This window comes from Manis javanica, chromosome 14 (genome assembly GCF_040802235.1).
Source record: "Manis javanica isolate MJ-LG chromosome 14, MJ_LKY, whole genome shotgun sequence".
Taxonomy (NCBI): domain Eukaryota; kingdom Metazoa; phylum Chordata; class Mammalia; order Pholidota; family Manidae; genus Manis; species Manis javanica.
This window is the reverse complement of record NC_133169.1, coordinates 47,883,496-47,898,194: the sequence shown is the minus strand read 5'-3', so window position 1 is coordinate 47,898,194 and position 14,699 is coordinate 47,883,496. Positions and strand designations below refer to the sequence as shown.

The window sequence follows — 14,699 nt, the reverse complement described above, 5'->3', positions numbered from 1 at the left end:
TGAAAGCAAGAGCTTGTTCTTTGAGAAAATAAATCAAATAGATAAACCCCAAGCCAGACTTATCAAGAAAAAAGAGTCTACACACATAAACAGAATCAAACATGAGAAAGGAAAAATCATGAAGGACACCACAGAAATAGAAAGAATTATCAGAGATTGCAATGCAAAATAACATGCTAAAAAACTGCATAATCTAGAAGAAATGGACAACTTCCTAGAAAAATATCACCTTCCAAGGCGGACCCAGAAAGAAACAAAATCTGAACAGACCAATTACCAGCAATGATACTGAATGGGTAATCAAAAAACTACCTAAGAAGAAAATCCCTGGACCAGATGGCTTCACTGCTGAATTTTAATCAAGCGTTTACTGAAGACATAATACCCATCCTCCTTAAAGTTTTCCAAAAAGTAGAAGAGGAGGGAATACTTCCAAACTAATTCTATGAGGCCAGCATCACTCCAATACCAAAACCAGGCAAAGACACCACAAAAAGGGAAAATTACAGATCAATATCCCTGATGAACCTAGATGCAAAACTACTCAACAAAATATTAGCAAGCCGATTTTAAAAATATATCAAAAACATCATCCACCATGACCAAGTAGGATTTATTCTGGGGATATAAGGATGGTACAATATTCGAAAATCCATCATCAGACACCACATCAACAAAAAGGACAAAAACCACATGATCATCTCCATAGATGCCTAAAAAGCATTTGACAAAATTCAACATCCATTCGTGATAAAAACTCTCAACAAAATGGGTATAGAGGGCAAGAACCTCAACATAATAAAGGCCATATATGACAACCCACAGCCAACATCATACTTAACAGCGAGAAGCTGAAAGCCTTTCTTTTAAGTTCAGTAACAGGACAAGGATGCCCCCTCTCTACACTTTTATTCAACCTAGTTCTGGAGGTCCTCTCTACAGCAATTAAACAACACAAAAATAAAGGGCATCCAGATTGGTAAGGAAGAAGTTAAACTGTCACTGTTTGCAGATGACCTGATACTGTACCTAAAAAACCCTAAGGAATCTACAGCAGAACTACTAGATCTAATATCTGAATTCAGCAAAGTTGCAAGATAGAAAATTAATACACAGAAATCTGTTGCATTCCTGTACACTAACCATGAACTAGCAGTAAGAGATATCAAAAAACAATTCCATTCACAATTGCATCAAAAAGAATAAAATACCTAGGAAAAATCCTAACCGAAGAAGTGAAAAACCTGTACTCTGAAAACTACAAGACTCTTATGAGAGAAATTAAAGAAGATATCAATAAATGGAAACACATCCTGTGCTCATGGATAGGAAGAATTAATATTGTCAAAATGGCCATCCTGCCTAAAGCAATCTACAGATTCAATGCAATCCCTATCAAAATACCAACAGCATTCTTCAACGAACTATAGCAAATAGTTCTAAAGATCATATGCAACCACAAAAGACCCTGAATAGCCAAGCAATCCTGAGAAGGAAGACTAAAGCTGGGGAGATTAAACTCCCTGACTTCAAGCTCTACCCCAAAGCCACAGTAATCAAGACAACTTGGTACTGGCACAAGAACAGACACACAGACCAATGAAATAGAGTATACAGTCTAGATATAAACCCAACCATATATGGTCATTTAATATATGATAAAGGAGCAATGGACATAGAATGGGGAAATAACAACCTCTTCAACAAATGGTGTTGGCAAAACTGAACAGCTACATGCAAGAGAATGAAACTGTATTATTGTTTAACCCCATACACAAAGGTTAATTCGAAATGGATCAATGATTTGAATGTAAGCCGTGAAGCCATAAAACTCTTGGAAGACGACATAGGCAAACATCTCCTGAATATAAATATGAGCAACTTTTTCTTGAACCCATCTCTTCGAGAAAGGGAAACAAAAGCAAAAATGAACTCATGGGACTGCATTAAACTAAAAAGTTTCTGTAAGGCAAGAGTGATCATCAACAGAACAAAAGGCATCATGCAGTATGGGAGAATATATTTTTGAACAGCATACCTGACAAGGGATTAACATCCAAAATATATAAGGAACTCACACATCTCAACACCCAAAAACAAATAACCCTATGAAAAAATGGGCAGAGGATATGAACATGCAATTCTCCAAAGAAGAAGTTCAGAGGGCCAACAGGCACTTGAAAAGATTCTCCACATCACTAATCATCAGTGAAATGCAAATTAAAACCACAATGAATTATCACCTCACACCAGTTAGGATCGCCACCATCCAAATGACAAACAACAACAAATGTTGTTGAGGATGTGGAGAAAGGGGGACCCTCCTACACTGCAGGTGGGAATGTAAGCTAGTTCAATCATTGTGGAAAGCAATATGGAGGTTCCTCAAAAAACTGAAAATAGAAATACCATTTGATCCGGGAATCCCACTCCTAAGTATTTACCCAAAGAATACAAGTTCTCAGATTCAAAAAGTCATATGCGCCCCTATGTTTATTGCAGCACTATTTACAATAGCCAAGAAATGGAAGCAACTTAAGTATCCATTCAGTAGATGAATGGATAAAGAAGAGGTGGTACATATACACAGTGGAATACTATTTGGCCATAAGAAACAAAGAAATCCTACCATTTGCCAGAACACGAATGGAGCTGGAGGATATTATGCTCAGTGAAATAAGTCAGGTGGAGAAAGACAAGTGCCAAATGATTTTCCCTCATTTGTGGAGTATAACAAAGAAGCAAAACTGAAAGAACAAAACAGCAGCAGACTCAGACCTCCAAGAAAGGACTAGCAGTTACCAAAGGGGAGGGATGTGGAGGGCAGGTCAGGAGGGACACAGAAGGGGATTGAGGGGGATATGTTTAGTACATTGTGTGTGGGGTCACAGGTAAGGCAGTGTAGCACAGAGAAGGCGAATAGCGTATCTGTGGCATCTTACTACACTGATGGACAGTGACTGCAATGGGGTATGAGTGAGGACTTGATGAATGGGTGAATGTAGTAACCACATTGTTTTCTCATGTGAAATATTCATAAGAGTGTATATCAATAATACCTTAATGAAAATAAATTAATATGGAACAACAAAAGACTCCGAATTGCCAAGCAATCCTGAGAAAGAAGAATAACGATGGGGAAGTTACGCTCCCTGAGTTCAAGCTCTACTACAAAGCCACAGTAATCAAGACAATTTGGTACTGGCACAAGAACAGACCCATAGATCAATGGGACAGGATATACAGTGCAGATATATACCCAATCATATATGATCAATTAATATATGATAAATGAGCCGTGTATATAGAATGGGGACATGATAGCCTCTTAAAGAACTGGTGTTGGCAAAACTGGACAGCTACATGTAAGAGAATGAAACTGGATTATTGTCTCACCTCATGCACAAAAATAAACTTGAAATGGATCAAAGGCCTGAATGTAAGTCATGAAACCATTAAACTCTTTGAAGAAAGCATAGGCAAAAATCTCTTGAATATAAATGTGAGCAACTTTTTCATGATCATATCTTCTTCGGCAAGGGAAACAAAAGAAAAATGAGCAAATGGAACTACATCAAGCTAAAAAGCTTCTGTTCAGCAAAGGACACATCAGTAGAACAAAAAGGCATCCTATAGTGTAGAGGATATATTTGTAAACAATGTATCCGTAAGGGGTTAACTTCCAAAATATATAAAGAACTCACATGCCTCAACACCCAAAAAGCAAATAAACTGATTAAAAATGGGCAGAGGATCTAAATAGACAATTCTCCAAAGAAGAAATTCAGATGGCCAACAGGCACATGAAAAGTTGCTCCATATCGCTAATTATCAGGGAAATGCAAATTAAAATCACACCGGATGGCCACCATCCAAAAGAAAAGGAACAACAAATGCTGGTGAGCAGGTGGAGAACTGAGAAGCATCCTACGTTATTGGTGTGAATGTAAATTAGTTCAATGGTTGTGGAAAGCAATATGGAGGTGCATCAGAAAACTAAAAATAGAAATACCATTTGGCCCAGGAATTCCACTCCTAGGAATTTATGTGAAGAAAAAAGATCCCAGATTCTTAAAAACATATGCACCCCTGTTAATCACAGCACTATTCACTGTAGCCAAGATTTGGACGCAACCTAAGTTTCCATTAGTAGATGAATGGATAAAGAATATGTGGTACATAATACACGATGGATATTTTTGAGACATAAAAAGACAAGAAATCCTACCATTTGCAATAACGTGTATATATTTAGATGGTATTATGCTCAGTGAAATAAGCCAAGCAGAGAAAGACAAGCACCAAATGATTTCACTTTTTTATGGACCATAACAATGAAGCCAAACTGAAGACATGAAGCAGCAGCAGACTCACAGACTCCAAGAAGGGTCTAGTGGTTACCAAGGGGAAGGAGGTGGGATGGGTGAGGGGAGAGGGATAGAGAAGTGGATTAAGCGATATTATAATTAGCATACATAGTGTCGTTGGGTCACGGGGAAGGCAGTGCACCACAGAGAGAACAAGTAGTAAATCTCGCATCTTACTATGCTGATGGACAGTGACTGCAATTGGTTTTGTGTGGAGGGGGACTTAATAATATGGGTGAATTTAATAACCACAATGTTGGTCATGTTAAATCTTTGTAATATTGTATATCAATGATACCTTAAAGAAAGGAATATCTTATTAAAATTACTCAGTTAATTTCTTCGTTCAAGTAATTTCAACGTGGACATGAAACTCCATAGATTCGTAGGCTTTCAACACTTTTTTGCTATAACATTCTTAGTGTATTTCTCATGTAGTAATTGTTGAAACCAGTGGTTGGAGGAAAGATATGTCATTTGGTAAATTATTAACATTAGAGGATAAGTTTTAAAACGTTATCTTTAGATAAAAAAACATCTTTGCATATGGTTGGGTGAGACTTTCTGCTTTTTACTGTAGTTTTAAGAAGTCTTAATTTGTATCACAAATGGATTTCATGGTTTTATGCAAAGATTTAGAAATGAAACTTTAGTTAAGACAGAGTAAGCAATCCCTCTCTTTGACATTTTCATTTGAGGAGCTCTAACTTATTTGGGATATAATTTACAATCTTATCAAGAGATGATGCAAATATGAAAAACTGACCCCTGTATTTGTTTTTCATGGAACACAAATCCATCTTAAATGTGTGCAGGCAAGTTAAAGTAGCTTTACTTGCTCAAAGAGTGAATTTTTTGTGAGTTCAGAGTATGGGAGATTATTTTGATGTTAATTTCACCCTGCAGTAAGGCTGTATAAAGGTCTTGTTGAGTAAAATCCCAAAATTGCTCTTATGTAGTCTGACCTTATTCTTGAACACTGGTAAAATTCTGGTATATATGGTTTACTAAGTTTTTGTTTTCAGATTTAAAAATTATGAATTCTGCAAATATGTTTAATCACAACTTCTGTTCTTCTTGTTACCCCATAACTAGTGGAGAGTTTGTTTCCCAAATTTTATAAGTCAGTGTGCATAAATTAATAGAAAAATGTGGAGTTTGCCTCCTGACACAATTATTTATGGTAGACATGGTTTAGGTGCGAGCTTTTTCACCTCATTGATTCTGTTCCTCATGATCCTCAACCAAGAAAATCATTATATAAGACCTCAATTTTACAGTGTATATTTGAGTCTTCATAGATTGTAATCTCGACCATTACTATTTCTGCTTTTTCAACACTACCATCATCAAATTAGTGATGGTGGTGGTGGTGGTGGTGATGAGACCAGAAGCAAGATGAAAGTTAATTTTCAACTTTTTTTTTTTTTTTTAAGATTTCCACTGTCTCTCAATCTGTTAAGAGATTATGTTAGGACAGAATGGGATTTATTTCCAAAGACTGATATAGCTCATCTGTTTGGTTAATTTCAGGGAATTTTAGCTTTAATATTTGGGATCAGAGTTGTGGCTTTGACAATTCTTTAGTCTTTCTGAAGGTCCTTTGCTTTGTGGCCCAGGAAGCCAGGACTCCCTGCATTCATCATTCATGACTTGCATATTCTGGGACCTAAGTACCACATATAATAATTTCTGATGTCAGGGCATAGGCACAAGGCATCCAGCTCCTTTTTTCTTCAGTGTGAGTAGAACTCTATTCTCTGTCCCTCAGTTTTAAATGAGGTGCTCCAATTAGACCTAGATTCATGAAGTGTGCCCTCTTTGGTAAGAAGTAAATTAGGAATCCTAAGAACTGACCTGTTTCTTTACACTTCCTGGGGCTACCTATATTTGGAAGCAGAATTGTGCTCCACCCCACCCCTAACATTTTACCTTATTGTGAAAATGGGGATAATGATACCTGTGTTGATTATCTAACATGCCTTGATTAATAAAAGGTTCAAATGGTATTATCTAATGCTATATATCTTATGAATTAAAGTATTTTATATATATTACTTTATTATTATTACTATTATTACAAAAATTTTAACCCTTTAAAATTCCTAGCATGACTGCCACTTTATTCCCCGCCCTGCCCTGCCCTGCCTGGAGTGGGGAGGAGTGGCATGGGGAAAGTTCCTGCCACTCAGTGGTATGAGCTGCAGATCTTTCCTCCTTAGAGTTGTTCCCAGACCTCAGTTGAGGAGCTCTCTCCCATTTTTCCGCGGCTGATTTCTCATGGGCGTGTAGAGGAACCAGGGGAAGCTGACCCTGCTCAGAGAGGATACCCATACCTGTTACATTCACCTTTTGGATAAATGGATCAGAACCATTTCCTCACTTTCATTATTCAGTTACAGAGGAACTGAGATTTTTTTCCCTCATAGTAATTCAGAAAGTCATTTGGCTACTTGAGATTTTTTTCACTGACAATTATTTAACCAGTGATAACTATATTGATAGGACTAAAATCCTGAGTGGTCTGGAAATGCAACCCAGTTAATTTTACCTTAAGTAAATTTTAACAGTGGTACAACTTAAGATGTAAAGCTAAGTGAGCACTCAGCTGAGTAATCCATCTGAGAAGTGATGGTCACAGTGGAGTGGAGCAGAGGATGGATCATAGGATGCAGGACCAGTAGGACTGGTAACCAGTTGGCTATGGAGGATAAGGGCGCGGAAGACGCTCCCTCGTTTTTCCTTGGATGTTTGCATGGCAGTGATGTCATTAGCTTGAGTAGGGCCTATAGAAGGAAATGAACATTGGAGCTAGGTTGGGCTATTTAATCAGTCTAGTTTTGGGTATATTCATTTTATGGTACCTATTGAACATCTGAATTGCTAGAGAAATTTGTGAATTGTAGACTTATAGGTAGAAGTAGAAGTTGAACTTACGTGAAGTAGTGTGTGTAGAGTAAGAGGGAGGGGGGACTAGGAAGAACTTCCTTATCCTTTCTTACAGAGAATGCCACCTTTTCGGGTTCAGTAGAGGAAGAGGAGTTTGTAAAAGTAACTGAGAAGGAAATGGGGGAGAACCAGGGAAGAGTGGTACCAATATTTCCGGGGAGGAGTGAGAAAGAGTTAAAAAGGCATGTTAATATTTTCTGTGGAGTGGTAGTTTTATGTGGACACCTGATGTTTCTACTGTAGTTATAATCTCTAATTTTAGTTGTAATATCTCAAGTTTATAAGTATTAAATTTACTACTTGGAATTTAATCTCAGAAACCATATGTATATACATGTATGTAAGCATACCTGTCCATACACTGCAAATGTATGCTATTATGGTAATCGCTCTCATATGTAACAGGCCAGAAAGGTGATATTATCCCCATGGGACAGATAGTAAGACTAAGGTGATTTTCCCTAGGACACATAGGGCCAGTACAGAGCTTGGATTCAAATCCAGGACTTGCTGGCTCCTGCTAGACAGTGGTGCCTCCTATACGTGTGTTGAAAGCACAACACACCCATAAGTTAATTTAATAATGTTTCTTATTTCCAAACTCTATTATAAATATAGATCTAACTTTATAGTTTTAAAATGTGTCCTTCCAGAGAAGGAGTTATCCTTTTATTTTACTATTGTTCAAATTTCAATAATATGCTTTCTTGATGTGATGATTTTCAGCTTTTTAATACCATGCACATAGTTGATGTTTAATACTTCTCATTATTTTTTAGTTTTTAACTTTTTGATTATGATCTTAGGGTTTTCCTTATCCTGTGTGTACTACTGTCAATATTTGTTTAGTATTAAAGATATTTTTGCAGCTAACTGAATATTAGAGTTTAGTCTTACTAATAGGTCTCAGGCTAAATTTTGAAAACAGTGCATTGTATAAACATAGTAAAAGGTATTGATTGTTACTTGGCCAATTCTGTTTCCTACTGAAGTTATCTGCAATTTCTAGGAGTGTTTTTGGAAGGTAAATATAACTTGTTAGATATGTTATTCTTCAGTTCTAGTTAAAGCCAATACCAAAGACTTTTGTCATATATTGTTTGAATAGGTTTAGAAGATGCCTCAGGGTTTTCATAGGAATAGAAAGGTGTGTGCATGTGTGTGTGTGTGTGTGTGTGTGTGTGTGTGTATGTGTATTAAAAAAAGAATTTTGTACTATTCTTTCAATTATAAAACCTCCAAGGAGAACTGGACTGGGAGTGGTACAAAGAACTAGGAAGTAGCAAATCTTGAATTCTATTTTTAAGCTTTTCCTATAAATACTATGATAACTTGGCAAGGTACTTCCTTTCTCTTGGCCTATTTCCTCACCTGCAGGATGATGGAATATAAAAAGGTAAAAAGTTTCCTTCTAACATTATTGTTCTTTAATTATGGTGGAGGCTAGGAAAATAGGCAGATTGCAACATTATTTGTGTGCCGGCTGTGATTTTCAGTGTGAAACAGGTTAATAAAACTGCAACTTCTATGCTTCTGATTTAATTAGGTACTTTAAGGTAACTGATCTTGAAAGGAGATATTTTTCAAAGCTCGTTGATTTTGTTAACATTTATATAAAGAAATTGCAATGCTCCCCATCTTGCAACTTGAGTTAATATTTTTCTGCAAAAGGAATTTAGGGATTTTAAAAATACTTTTAGGTTTTAAGACACTTTAAATAGTATATGCTTGATCCAAGCAGTCTCTTACGTGTAATCGAACTGAAATAAAATAAAAATGATGAATATATCTTTCATTGTATTATTCTTTACTAAAAATGACTCATGTTCTCAGTGTTATCAGTGGAACCAATGGAACCAGGTTACTGGAAAAACTAGAAATTTGGGAGACTTGTCTCACAGCAGGAGATAACACTATTACTTAACCTGGTAGAATTTGTGTGAAAATTAATTGAGATAATCAGTGTAAAGTGATTATTAAATAGTGCTTGGCACATAATAGATGCTGAGCTATTGTTAGCTGTTAATGGGATAAAGACATTTTAAAAGATGGTTATAGACTATACACTGACTTAGAGACAGAGGTGAAGCACGGTGAAGTATTTGGATTTTTCTGTTTGTTACAGAGAGATCAGATTGAAACTTAAATTTGTGTGTAGAGTGTTAAGATTCAGCTCTCCCGCCCACCTCCTATGTCCTCTACCATGCCCTACAGAGTGGAAGAACATTTATTTTGTTCATCTTAGAGCTCTCATATGCCTTACAATAGCTTCCCAAAGTAACAACTACTGCTACCACCACCACTACCATATACCACCAACATAGAAGAAGAATACTGATGGATCTTAAGTTAAACCAAAAAATAGTTGATTTCTAAGTTAATTGCTCAGAGAAACAAAATCTTGTTTAGTTTTGATTATTTTAATTTAGATAATAAAGGACAATAAGCTTGTGCCATATGGCTAAATTTTTCCTGCTGGTTTTAAGAATTAATTTCAGTCGTATGTCAAGAACTGTTTGTTATCTGACATTCTAAAAAATGTCTTTTGATTCAGAAATATTTTTGAGTATTTGTGGTAAAATAATTTAATTCATCTTGTCCTTTATACCAAAAAAAAGATGTGATATGAAAGCAAAATTCAGGATTTTTTTCCTGAATAATTAAAATATTTTAATAAAATTTTTTCTTCTAAATGATGTGAGCAGAATTTTGTTGAAAGTTAAGACAGGTAGATTATTATGGTTTAGCTAGAAGAAATGAAAATAGCCAGAGAAAGTCCTCCTAAATACTTTTATTTCAATTATTTTTTTCTTTATGTTGAATCAAAAGATGAAGTCACAATTCAGTCTAAGGAGGATTTAAGAGAAAATATTAGGTAAAAAGAGAAATTCACCTAACAGTGATTTATATGGATGTTATTGTCCATATAACTTAGGGTAGGGTATTGAAAATAATAGTAATATTGCTTATGAGGTGACCATGATAGTAAGAGCTTTTGCAAGTTGTCAAAGCTGAACCATAAAGCCAAGGAAAAGTAGGTCTTTGACAGGAGATGAGAAAAACATTCCTGTGTTAAGATTGAGCATAAGGACAGTTCAGATTCTAGTAGAAATTATTTGGATCTATATTTCAGTTTACTGTAAAGAGAGCATGAAGTAATTTGTACTTAAGAACTTGATGAATTATAAAGATAGGAAACATTTCCCTATGAATTAGCTAGAAATTGTATCTCAATTTTTTTCTGTAGGAATTGTGTGCATTTTACCTTTTCTTCAATTTATTTAGATCAGCTGTTCCATGTATTAGACTTGCACATGCGGCTCTATAGTATTGATTCTGAATATAATCCCTGGAGAAAGCTTACACAGTTCCTAGAAGACATGAATTCACAGTAAGTATTATTGAAAAATTTAAGTAAATTAAACTGTTTTTGAAAAATAAGTATAAAAATAGATCGAAATTCTTCATAAAAGTATGAATTTTCCTTGTAAACACAGAAATATTTAATAAAAGTTGAAAGCTATTATACCTTTTGTAAAAATTGCTTAAAAATTCCTATCAAGTGAGAAAATCTTTAAAGAATCCCAGTGGTTTTTATCCAGAGAAAACATTCAAATGAAGGCACATAATGGCTTGTTGGCTCTCTTTTTATGTCAGAATTAAGCAGCGGGTTCAGGTAGCCATGGTCTAATCCCTCTACTGTAAAGTTCCGCATCAGCCTTTCACCTAGTGAGTTTTGCAAGCCCTAATGATTCTTGTCTAAATGCAGTATTTCATTAGGAGCAACAAAATAAACAACAAAAAGGCTTCTTTCTGAATTATTAGCTAAAACGTTTTTATAAAGAAGAGTTGTCCATAACAACTATTTGGTTACCCTGAAATATATTGGCTTAATTATTCCCAATTTATGAATTTTCAAAGAAATAAGTTGATGCCCTGTTAGTCGTCTATATGTCTTCTTTCGAAATATGCCTATTTGGATCCTCCTCCCATTTTTAAATTGGATTTTTTTTTGCTGTTGAGTTATATTAGTTCTTTATATATTTTGAATCTTAAACCCATATCAGACATATTTTAATATTTCCATGGCTTCAGTTTTTACATTTAGATCTCTAATCATTTGGAATTTATCATAATGTGTCATATAAGGAGTGGATACAATTTAGTTTTTTTCCATATAGCTAGCTATCAAATGTCCTACTACTTTGCCTTTTCTACAATAGTAAATTAAAACAGAACTAAAAGAAAAGAAAGGTGAGAAAGTACTTTGTACATTGATATAGAAAGATCAACACCAATACAATGTTAAGAGAAAAATCTGGGAGCAGAAAATGTGTACTTTATGCCACTACTTGTATAATCAAGGGAGGATGAAAAAATAAATTGGTATAAACACGGAGAAGACAAGTAATGACTCTATAGCATCTTCCTATGCTGATAGTGACTGCAATGGGGGAGTGAGGACTTGATAATATGGGTGACTATTGACACCACAATGTTGTTCATGTGAGGCCTTCAAAAGATTGTATATCAATTATAAATTTAATGAAAAAATGAAACAAAATTATATTTACTTGTTAAGCTAGAACAAACCAAACCCACACATATCTGAATATATCATAGATGACACTGAGGAGCTGTGGTGAAAGCATAGTCTTTATAATGAATGGTGATGAGTTAATTGGATATTTATATGAGAAATAATTAATACTGACTCCTACCTTATACAGAATATATTCAGATCTTGTCAGTTGTTTCTGTAATGTCCTAAGAAATGCAAAGTCAATGGAAAGAAAATTCAAGATTGAGCTTACATTTATTTACTATGTTTTATTTCCTTTGTTCCTGACTTTATCTTCTCTTTCAGACATCGACACTTTTTTTTTGAAGAGCTCAGCTGTGAATTTATTTTTGTGTGATATTTTCTTATGGTTACATTCAGATTATAAACTTTTGGCAGAAATACTATGGAAGTAATGTTGCATTCTTTTTAGTGTATCATATCAATAGGCCCATGTTACTGATTTGTCTTGTTATTGATGAAATAACTCCCTTCATTTGTCTAACATGGTATCTGCCAGGATTTTCCACTGTAAAGTTATTTTTTCCTTTGTAGTTAGAATCTTGTGGGGAGCTACTTTGAGGCTATTTGTATACCTTCTTACTTCTCAAAAAAAAAGCCAAAATAAAATTTCACGTGTGTTTTTTCTTTATACACAAAATTGGCAAGCTATGAGTATTTTGCATGTTATGGCTAAGGAAAGTCACTTTTCTTCATATTAGTGATTTTCTTTTCTCTGTAGACTATAAACTCAAGGATAGGGATGGTTTGCAAATAACATATGAGAATGCCTAACTCTGAGTCTAAAGATAATCAGCAAACAAAAGGTTTATTAAGTGTAGTATCGGTGAATTAAAGTTTAAAGAACAGCATAGGTCCTGTGCTCTCCATGATACTGATGGCTGGGTTGTATTCTTCTCAAGTCCTGAGATGTAGTACTCAATGGGGTAGTAGTAAAGCTGTGAACACGTACCCAGTCCTTACTTCATGCTAAGCATTTTTCACCATAACTGTATGCCCCAGGTACCATTATATTCCAAGTTTTACATAAGAGGAACCTGAGGTTTAGAACATTAGTTCACATGTTCTTTGGGGGCACAAAGCTGTTAAGAAAGAGCTGGCATTTGTATCAAATCTTTCTCATTCCAGAACTAATTTCTTAATTTTTACTGGGTGCTTCCTTTCCTAGAATGAAGAAATCAGGAATTTCAAGAAAGTTTGGTTGATTTTTGAGCATAACTCCCCCCCGCATTTGTTCTCATTTTATAGTTCATTAGTTCTCTACCTTGTAATATAATTTATTGTAATATGTCATCTGTGTTTCACATCTGAATCTTAGATTCTTAAAAAATTAAAGTATCTTTTTCAATTTTCTCACTTAATACTTTTCCAACATAAAATTCTATGTCTGATAATACAAGTTTATCATATATTCTTTTTCCAGTAATCCTCAAGAAAATTATTTCCTTATTTCCTTTTAATTTAACTGTATGGATAATCACTTTTAAAATGTAATGGTAAAATTAGGCCTATTTACACTAATCTGTCCATTTCCTCTTATCATCCATAGAGTTTACTAGTTTACAGTTTTTAGAGTCTGGGTTTTAAGATTACCTAAAGATTTAAGAGAAGGAAACAATTTTATATTTTAAAATATTAAACATTTTAAAGGATAGTATCACAATGATGGCACTAAATCCCACTGTCAAAATCTTTGGTTCTTTTCTCTACAGTGGGGTATATCCTTTCATTCATTTATTCTGATTATGTGCCTACCATGTGCCAGGAAAGATCCATTTCTGTGTCCTCAGAATGGTTGTTTTTATCTTAGTAGCCAGTAAGCTCTAGGTTACTGTTTTTGTAAATTTTTCTCTGATAATAAAAATTGTATTTATTGTAAAGTGTTTAGAATATACAAAAATATTGAAGAAAAAAGTGAAATACTCTATAATATTATAACCTACATGTTACATATAATTTATTATAATTTAATAAACAAATGAACCATAAAAGTGAGAGCAAATATGAGGGAAAAACAATCAACTATATTTTCCAGAATTCTGCTAATATTGTTAACATTTTCATAAATTTCTGTCCAGTCCCTGTTTTTTTTGTGTGTATATTGTGGATTTTAAAATACTATTTGAATCATACTATATGTTTTAGAATCTGCTTTTTAAAATTCACACATATCAACCAAATTCTTACATCATTAAAAATTCTTTAATGTCCTTGTTAATTGACTTAAATTGCTTCTCCTTTTCCAGCATAATATCAGATGATGTGTTAAGCAGTTCTTAACATTCAGATGTGACCCCAGAACTTACAGAATAACATGAAAGCATATAAATGCTTTATATTTTCAGTAATTAATTTTATAAATAGTCACTGAGTGTCAAGAGCTGTGTTACATAGTGCTACAATACTTTCCAGAAATATGGTATACATAAACTTTCACAGGCAGTGTAGGAATGTCTCCATTTGTCAATCTGCATATTACCAGCTAAAAAAATTTTTTAGAGGCTAATTAGGTTGGTAAAATGGGATCACAAAATAAATTTATTTAATTTCTGGTGAGGTTAACTTTATGCAAATATTTCATGTTTATTAGCTATTTGTATATACTTTGTGAATGATCTATTCAGAAAATATATCCATTTTCCTGTTGGCATTTTATTTTAAAAAATTATTTGATTGATTCTTTGTACCTTAAAAATATTAAACTATCATAGGTGTTGAGATTTTTTTCCCAAAAATGTTTTGCTTTTTAATTTTATAGTTATTTTTCTTGACATATTAAAGTTTTAAATTTTCATGTAGCC

General features: G+C 34.2%; 1 pseudogene; it reads left to right on the top strand.

Moving 5' to 3' along the window:
• The window catches only part of LOC140846026 (E3 ubiquitin-protein ligase UBR3-like), a 71,998-nt pseudogene that overhangs the window by 21,940 nt on the left and 35,359 nt on the right, over positions 1 to 14,699 (top strand).